Below are 9,295 nucleotides of genomic sequence, written 5' to 3'. Positions count from 1 at the left end.
TGACGGAAACGAAAAGGTTCGGGGGAAGACACGTTGCGTGCGTACACGTTTCACGAAGAGAAAGAAGAGACTGAGACTCGAAGAGAAATGCATCGCTTTTATTTACACATCCTCGTCGTCCTCCTCTACATCGGAACTGCGTTCCCAATACAGATTGTCCAGGCTAAAGTTGGACTTCTTTTTCGCAAGTCTGTCCGCCGCTAAGATGCGGTCGAGCGTCTTCATCTTGTCCTGACACATTTCCTGACGTGCTTGCAACCATTCCAGACGGTGGACTTGAAAGGCTTCCTCCACGATGCCGCGTATAAATTCGCGAAGTTCTTCGTTTTTTGTCTTTTCCTTGCGACGACGAGAAGCGCAGGAGAATAAACCACACATGGCGTTTTCCACGTATCGGTCAGAATGATGACGCGAGCGCGGTGCGCGCTGCGCGTCGCGTCACTCAGTTTCTCTCGGGCTGTCACGGAAGACGGACGTGCGCTCCCCGCGCTCGCTCAGTTTCTGGCTGGCTGACGTACAGAGCAGACGTGTGTTCCCCGCGCTCGCTCAGTTTCTGCATGGAAGTTGCCGCGGGGGAAAAGGTGAGTGATTTGACGCGCTCCTTTTCTCGTATGTTTGCCGTGTTTAGCGGTGACCGCGCTCGTGGCTCCCTGGAGGGTGCTGATTAATGTGGGGGGTCCCAATTAGCTCTAATTGCTAATTAAATCGTGTTCAGGCCAGTTGGGCGTTGTGCACTGTGAGAGTCCAGTACATACTACTGATGGGGGTTGTTGAAATAGATAGGGGGATCCGCTTTGGACCTGGTTACGCCGACGCTCTTGAGAAACTCCCCAAGCCTCACATTCCACTGCCTGCGTGACTGGCGTAACCCGTACGAACTCCTCTTCAAAAGGCAGACGTCATCTCTATTTCCTTCATGAAACATGTCTGGTGAAACCTCTGGAAACAGAGTCTGGTATTCCCAAAACACTCTGGGCGGACTCCCTTGTAACTTCCGGTTATGTACGAAATACGCGTTCCTCCAGCTCGGTGGGCGGGCAGGTGCTAGACCAGCTGTGGTTTGGCAAAGAATCCCGTAGCGGCCACATAAGGGCATCTGGATGCAGATCCCTGGGCCATAAAGAAGCAGCATCGACGGTCCAAACTGGACCCAAAGACAGCAGAATCTATGTTCGTCGGGTACCCCGAGGGTGTACAAGGGTACAACTTGTGGGACAGAGAAACCGACTGTTTCTTCGTCAGCCGTGACGTTTTCTTTCACGAAGATTGGTTTCCGTGTAAGGGAACAAACGACACGATGGCCCCACCTCGTAAAGCTGGATTCAGCGATGCTGCCGTGGGCTTACTCTTGGATTGTGATAGCATTGACGGCAAAAACCCAACGAAAGCTCTAATGGAACCGTCGGAGGTTGCGCCAGCCACTGAAGACGTGTGCCCTCCAAATGTTGACGTCGTCACTGGCTCATGCTCTCAGCGTAGTTCGCAATCAGCGATTCCCAGGCGTTCCGAGGAGCTAGCCACCAAGCCCAAGCAAAGTTATTCGTACTTTGCAGTAAAAATAAGCGATTTCGTGCTAGACCCAAGAATTGTGGAAGAAGCACTGTCAGCGCCTGACGGAACCGAATGGAGAAAGGCCATACAAGAGGAGATAACAAATTTGATGTTTAAAAAACTTCCCGCGACAGCACCGCAAGCGGTACTGCCCCGGCCACCATTTTCTCACCCGCGCATTCAAAGACAGGGCCCACCCGGGGGCGGACGGCTTTATCCACGGGCCCTTCTCCAAAACCTAAAGGACCAGCTCGCTTTCGCCTCCCTCAACCGCGATGGGAGACCTGAAAATAAGGTTACTATAAAATGTATGCTAATAATAGCGGACAGCTGCCCACAAAGTCATTATGGGTAGCGCGGCTGTGTAGACGTATAAATTGAAGCACAAAAAGAAAACAATATGAATAGTGTTGTGCTCGTCTTTATATGCAACTACTGAAGATGTCCAATACAACGGCGAACGAATGACTTCTCGATAGAGGGTAGTTCATTTTACATGTTTATTTTTCATTGTCGTACACAACACGCTCGACGTGCTTGTGGCGTACGCGAGATTTGAAAAGCTTGGTGAGTTAGTAATTTTTTGCCATATTAAATTTTGAAGTTTCTTCCTCAAGTGTTCCTGCGAATACCGCCAGCTTTTATCCTTTAAGGACACGTAAAAAAATTTATTCCCGCGTGTGCACTGTAAGCCACAGCCAATTGTCGCCATTTGTCAAAAATTCCGCAAATTGCACGTTTTTGATCGAACAACTCGATGTGAGTTGGTCCTTGGTTAGAAGCGTGATCAATGTGTCATTCGACTCTTGTTCCTTTTGACAGTTGTGATGGTAACGGAAAGAGAAACGGCACATTACTGAAATTGAAGACAGCAACAATAATGGAAACAGAAACGCATACCAGGGTCCCCCATTACCAGAAACACAAACGAAAACCAGTATTGAATACGGGTAATAGCTTTTCTTGTTGTGCGATCACATTTCAGATACTTTTCATTTCGTGTTTGTATTTTGAAGACTCTATTCCCTGTAATGCCCTAAATCAGGAGGACCGCGTGGAAAAAAGGCGCAATATTGTATCTCGAGAATGCACCCCTCGCTTACCTACTCGTCCCAGTACTGATAACTTCATAACATCAGACATGTTCCTACATTTCTTCAAAAAATCTTACCAGGTGTGCGCATCTCGACGACGTGAAATTATTTTTGTAGTGTGTACGCGGGGCACCAACGCGGAACTTCTGCAGAACAGGGTGCTGAGAGCCGGACAGGCTGTCCTCCCGCAGCTCTGTAACTGCCGTTCCATTACCGGAAACAGTAGCGGAAACGTAATGGAAAAGAATTTGGAATGCTGGTATCAGAAACGTATAGCGGTAACGAATATACAGTAGTAACGAAAATGGAAACGGTAACGAAAATACTTCCGTTACCCTTTTCTGGTTGTAGGCTTCCTTGTACGAGATTGTTGTCGCCCAGCAACCCCAACATTTCATTTCGGGCCGTGAAAATAACGCACAGTCCCCAGATGCCAGTCCCATGGGGCCAGGATGTAACAAGATGCACGCGATTTGTGAATTAGAGAGTACACTATGCTGCCTTAACGTTGTACGTCAAATGTACATCTGTAGCATGTAGTGCTGCTGTGAAACACTGCTTTGTCGGCAACAACAACTACAAAAGTGCAGTTGTGCCATTTGAGAATCGTAAGGATCAAACCCTAAAAAAATAGCGGTTCCGATCCCTCGTCATAATGAGCCACATAAAAATCCACATAAAATTCTAGCGGATGAGAGTGGCAGCTCTGGATCATTTGCCTGGAACGGCCCTCCTACGGGTGAAGAGGAAACATCAATATTGGAGAGACATCGGCAACGAGATGCCTACTTCGACATTGTACTTACGTTACTTTTATTTGGGAGTGGTAGGCAGCGGTAATGCGTTAGTTTTTCAAATATGTAGCGAGGCTTGTATTGAATTGCGCTGTCTGCTTTTCTTCTTTATTTATTTCTTTCTTTTTTGGGGGGAGAGGGGGTAGCGGGTCATGGTACCCCGTTACTTCGTTTCGGTTGCTGGTACTACACTGCCTCATTGGACGGGTTCCTCCCCACTATTGTCCAGCATCACTGCAACTTTCTCATGATACCGAAATAGCATGTGAAGAAGACAAAGGCACACAATCTCGATACCTGTTTTTTCAGCTTGCGCATTTTCTCGAGTTGTATCAGCCATGTACGGTTCAAATAAATGATAAAAAAGTCAACTCAACAAAATTAAATAACGTTCCTTGTTATTTCATCGTTGTCTCTATTAAAGGACTGTCCTTGATTAAGGGTCCGTCGCATTCGATCTTTGTACTACAGTGTGCAACTTAAAACCACACGTGAAGCAAACAAAGTTAGACGTAAACGAAAAAGTGAAAAAAAGAGAGAGACGGGGCGGGCGCGAGCCAGGCCGTAGTAGTAGAGTAGAGTAGAAGTAGCTGCGTTTTGGAGCTTGGTGACAGGCCGTAAATAACTCATTCGTATGGTACACTGCGCTTGTCATCTTATTCGATGAAGAAGATAAAGGACTTCTGAGCACACGTGCTCCGCACTGTTCCGATATCGTTCCTTTCGTATGATCGTCAGCTTGGCTACTGTGACGACACGACGTGTCACGTGACTCAAACACAATTCTGTCCGAACGAATATAAACAGTCAATATGTAAACGAACAACTTGCGTGTAAAAAATGTTTCAGATCAGCATGCTCACACATGCCGCACACTGAACTGTTGTAATAGTTGAACCGGAATCCGCGTGGTGTGCCCGTATTGGCGAAGCTCACGTGCTTGTCTTCAAAAGAGGGACGACGCGCTTCCCATGCGTTGAATGGGCCGGTAAATACACCACTCCTTCTAGTTCACCATAGCTTCGCATCGCACGCCGAAGACCAACCATGGAGCAGAATGATGCATTTAACACTGTTGATTAGCTGAAAAACCTAAGCTATGTAATTTCAGTCCCGTTCTGACACATCTATACCCTCAACCCATAATTCCACACATTTAAGTGTTCAGTGACCATTGTCTAACTACCTTTCTACCTATTGTTCCCATTGCACTCCTAATTAAATAGTGTTGTTGAATTAAATACCTCCATCGTATGTGACTATTGTCTTGATTAGCGAATGCAACAGTCTACGTAAATACCTGCTCTAGGTCAACTTGACGGCATAAGGCCGTACAACTAAGCCAACGTAGCAATTTTCCTCCCACACAGAACACAAAACTGTTAGCGCTTCTTTCTTCGCACATTGTGCTCTATGTATGTCACAAGGTTTTATATCACTCGATAGCTCATGGTTGATCGTTTTGATACGAAGTATTTTCATGCATGCGCACGAAGTATGCAGCTGAGACTCTTAAGGCTGGTTCACACTGCCACGTTCACGCTTACGGGCTACGGGTTGCGCTTACGTAGTATCCATCTCGTTGCCGGCTACGTTCCTCCATCGTTCACATTACTACGTTTCGGCGCTCCGTTCCTCCAATGAGAAGCGGCCTCCTAGAGCGCCATCCTTCGGAAGAAAAGTGAAATGGAACCACAGAGTAGCATGGCGTCCAGCGTCCAGCACCTCGGTGCCGGCTGCTTTGGAAGACAATCAGACATTCCTTGACGATGTTCTTAACTGTTAACTGTTAATGTTCTTAACTTGACGCCATCGTTGACAGTGCAACGTAGAACTCGCTACTTCGGACAGATTCATTGAGTAAATGTATCACCTGACAGACCCACTGCTATGCTAATTGTCATCCATGAGTTTTCTTTTTTCGTGGCATCCCTGTAGTCGCTTCTTTTGCTATTGTATAGCCAGGGAAACTTCTCAACTAGGAGAGCAAGGAGACGCGCGAGACAAAACGCTTGCGCGGCATTCGAACTTTTCTGCCATCCTATTGGCCAGTGCGCTTACGGTTACGGAGCTTGCGGGAGAAAAGTTGAAGTTGCTTCAACTGCTTGCGGAAACGATCTTGCGGGCGCCGTCTCTTCGTCGTCATGGCAACCCCCACCGTAAGCGCCCGTAACCCGTAGACGCAAGCGTAAACGTGACAGTGTGAACCAGCCTTTAGAACAGAGCTTGAAATGCAGTTTCCGCTCTGTGACATTCGTTTACTCCCTAAAGGCATTATTTTTGTGGCAGTGTATTTAGTTGCCAAAAGCGCGTCACAGGGGCGTCATAATAGTGCGCTTTTAGTGTTCCTGTTTGTGTAAAGCAGCATACCTCCGCAGATAGCTCTCCTGCTTCATAAGAATACAAGAGACAGGTTTGTGCCTGAACAAGTATTTTCCCGCTTTTTGTTTTACTTCCTTCGTTGTTGCGTTTTCGAGTGGGAAAGCTGCTCTACGATGTCGCTCTGAAATAAATGCATTATTCCTGGTTTCTGAAGTTACAGACAGAAAAAAAAATGTAATCGAACAACTGCACCGGCTAGGTGCAAACCCTACGTCGCCTACGAGTTATCGAAGCTGTAAGTGGAATTGAAAATGAAACGGGATTGTCTTCATTTTATTTACGACTTGTATCTATTTTCCTGTATACAGGGTGTTTGCTATAACGTGCCCAGAAATTGCATTTAAAGCGAGCGATAAGAGAGAAACGAATGCCACTTTTCAGCTACTTGGCTATTAGAAACAGGTGTTACTCTAAAGCAGTACCCGTTTCTTACTCAAGTAGCTGAAAAGTACCATTGCTTTTCTTTTATCGCTCGCTTTAAATATAATTTCTGGACACGTTAGAGGGAACACCATGTATAACTTCTCTAAAAATTGTTCTTCAATTCATTGGAAATTTATTAGGATTATATAGAAGCTGCCTCTTGTACCTGCCTTGTCTGGATTTTTGTATACAATTCCTAGGAAATTTAGGCACTCTTTTTTTAAAGGGATAGTTAAGAAGGCATTCTGCATCTGTGCTGACGTTCAAACTAAGGACGGCATCGCCTCTTTTCCTCCTCATATCGACAACCAGAAAACGAAAAACATTTGAAACGTTTGACAAACAAACCGTTTGAAACGTTGCATACAATCTAGTCGTGCAACACTTATGTCCGACAAAACATGTTGCCTTATATAGGCCTGATAAGAATACGTTAAAAGTTGTGCTGCAACAGCCGCGGAACTCCTTTCTTAGGTTGAACACGAGTATATAGGTTGTGTTAACTGCGTCGAGCTTCCGTCTTTAGTGCCCGTTGTTAAAAACCCGTGAATCATATGACATGTATTGTCTGCATCCTTTTATTGAATTTAATGCGTACTCTTTGCATCTTCATCCAGCCCAATTGCGCGGCGATACCGCGCATGAGTGTTTGATCAGTGTACCCTGAAACAGAGCTTCACCGCATTGCACATTCCTAGCCAATCATCATCCCCACAGATATTGTTCTTTCCCCTGACTTGCTAAAAACAGAGTACGTACGCCATTTTTGTGGCGGACCACGTCGAGCCCTTTCACCGTCAGCACCACCACCAGTGGCATTATGGCGTTCACAATTGACACACATATGGTGAACACCCCCTGCTTTCATAAAATCACGGGAGAGAACGTTGTCATTCGGCACGATGGTTGGCTAGAACCGTGCTAAACGTTGAAGCTTTGTTTTCCGTGGTGTGTGTCAACATTTAATCGATATCAATATAGTTGTATCAATATTACCCAAATGATCTAAGCAAAGACCTTCCCGGAACAGCACCGCAAGCGGCACTGTCCCGACGACCTTTTTATCGGCCGCGCATTCAAGGACACAGCCCACACGGGGTCGAACCGCGTTATCAAGGGGCCCCTCACAGGTATATTAGGGACAGGCTCCCGTTTGCCACCCGTAACGTCACCAACGTCGCATACGTCACTCGTCAAGTGACCAAAACGTCCCCAATGGACGCAGTGGGGCGCAGGACTGCGCCGTTGCTGGGAGTGCTAGAGATGTGTTATTTTTTTTTCTATGAGTGTACTGAACCCTAGGCCGTGACACGTGGGTTTACATTGACGCTACTCTGCATTTTACTCCGCATAACGTGCGATTGCTCCTCAAAATCATCATAATGGGCAAATGCTAGCACGCATCAACCAACTGTCGCGCAAACAGGCATACGCAAGTCAAGTGCGCCTTTGCTCTTATGCACTTCACGAGAGAGCTCGCTGCTGCCTTTACTCAGAACCAACTGCGGCATAGGAAAAAAAACGATTTTAAATCGCGCGACGCGATTTCCGCTGAAATATTTTGCACGGTAGTTGTGAGGAGTACCATAAAATAATCAGATGGTGTTTTCCAGGCCCATCTTTACGAATGGACGGTAAGTTTAAGACGACTGCTACCCTATTATCTAGTTGTTCCACCGCCATGTTTTGTCCATTCGCTTTATGTTGACCGTTATGTCGTTCTACTGAATAGCAATGTCATTATGGTCGTTTTCCGTTCTTAAATATAGTTCCATCAAATTGCGCAATAGTCTGCACACGATAGCTTTAGCTGCCATCATATCACACTCTCAAAAGAAAGCTTTACCGCTTAGTACGCTCCTAGCCAACCATCATTCCCTCCCCTTCCTCTTTCTGGACTACATAGCTTAATCTTTCCGCCCACTACACTCTCAGAAAAAAAGGAGCGATTTTACTCCTTTTGGGGACTAAATGCATTGCATTTCGTCTGGTGCAGGACTTGAACTCTCGATCTCCAAAGAAGGTCAATTTTGCATTTTTCTATTATCATACAAGAAGTTCAATAGGCATGTACACCAGATCATCCTGATACACTTTGACTCGAAGAGATTTAAAGTAGAACATCATAAGTGACAAATTACAAACGCGACAGCCACAACAACGGAGAAAAATATTAGGCTATGCCAATGGGCTTTGGGTATATTGGGAGAATACAGGAGGAATGTGCCCGAGGGCAAGGTAATTTTTGGATCACCTCTCCAGGGTCCCGAGAAGCTTCATCAAGGGACTTCGAGCAACATTAATTGATTCCTGAGAACTTCAGATGACGCCAGACGTCTTCAGGTGACTTCAAGTGACCTTAGCTCGCTCGGAAGGTCTTTGAGCTGACCCCTGACGTGTTGCGGTGACTACAGCCAACGTCAAGTGACTCCAGCTGACTTGAAGTACGTTACTTTGAGTCCCTTTAGCTCACTCCTGGCATCTACACCTGCCTTGAGGAGACTTTAGGTGACTACAGATGTCTTCAGGTGCCCTCAGACACCTTCAGGTACTTCAAAAGACTTCAGACGTCTACACATGACGTCAGGTGACTCCAGGCGTCTTCGGGCGGCTTCCATTGACTTTAGGTTACTAATGACGTTTTCAGGTAAGTCGAAGATTTGCCGCCGCCATCATATGAGACAAGATGGCTTCAGGTGACTTGACGTGGCGTCATACGACTGCAAGTGAGATCAGACATCTTCATGCGACCTCAATTGACTTGAGACGTCCTCAGGTCACTTCGAGTGACTTCAGGTGACTCCAAACGTGCGTGACCCCAAACGTCTTCAGGGTGACTCCAGCTCCCTCCAAGTGACTCCCAGTAAATCCTGGTGACTCCTTACATCCTCAGGTGTCTTTACTTGACTTCACATGACACCCGACGTCTTCAACTGACTCCAGATGCGTTCGGGCGTCTTCAGGTGACCGCGGTCGTCTTCAGGGGACTGCAGGCTCCAGACCTAGCCAAAACTTACAAACGCGACAGTCAGCACAATATAGAACAAGTAT

This window comes from Ornithodoros turicata, chromosome 7 (assembly GCF_037126465.1).
Source record: "Ornithodoros turicata isolate Travis chromosome 7, ASM3712646v1, whole genome shotgun sequence".
NCBI classification, from domain to species: Eukaryota; Metazoa; Arthropoda; class Arachnida; order Ixodida; family Argasidae; genus Ornithodoros; species Ornithodoros turicata.
Note: the sequence above shows the minus strand (reverse complement) of the source record.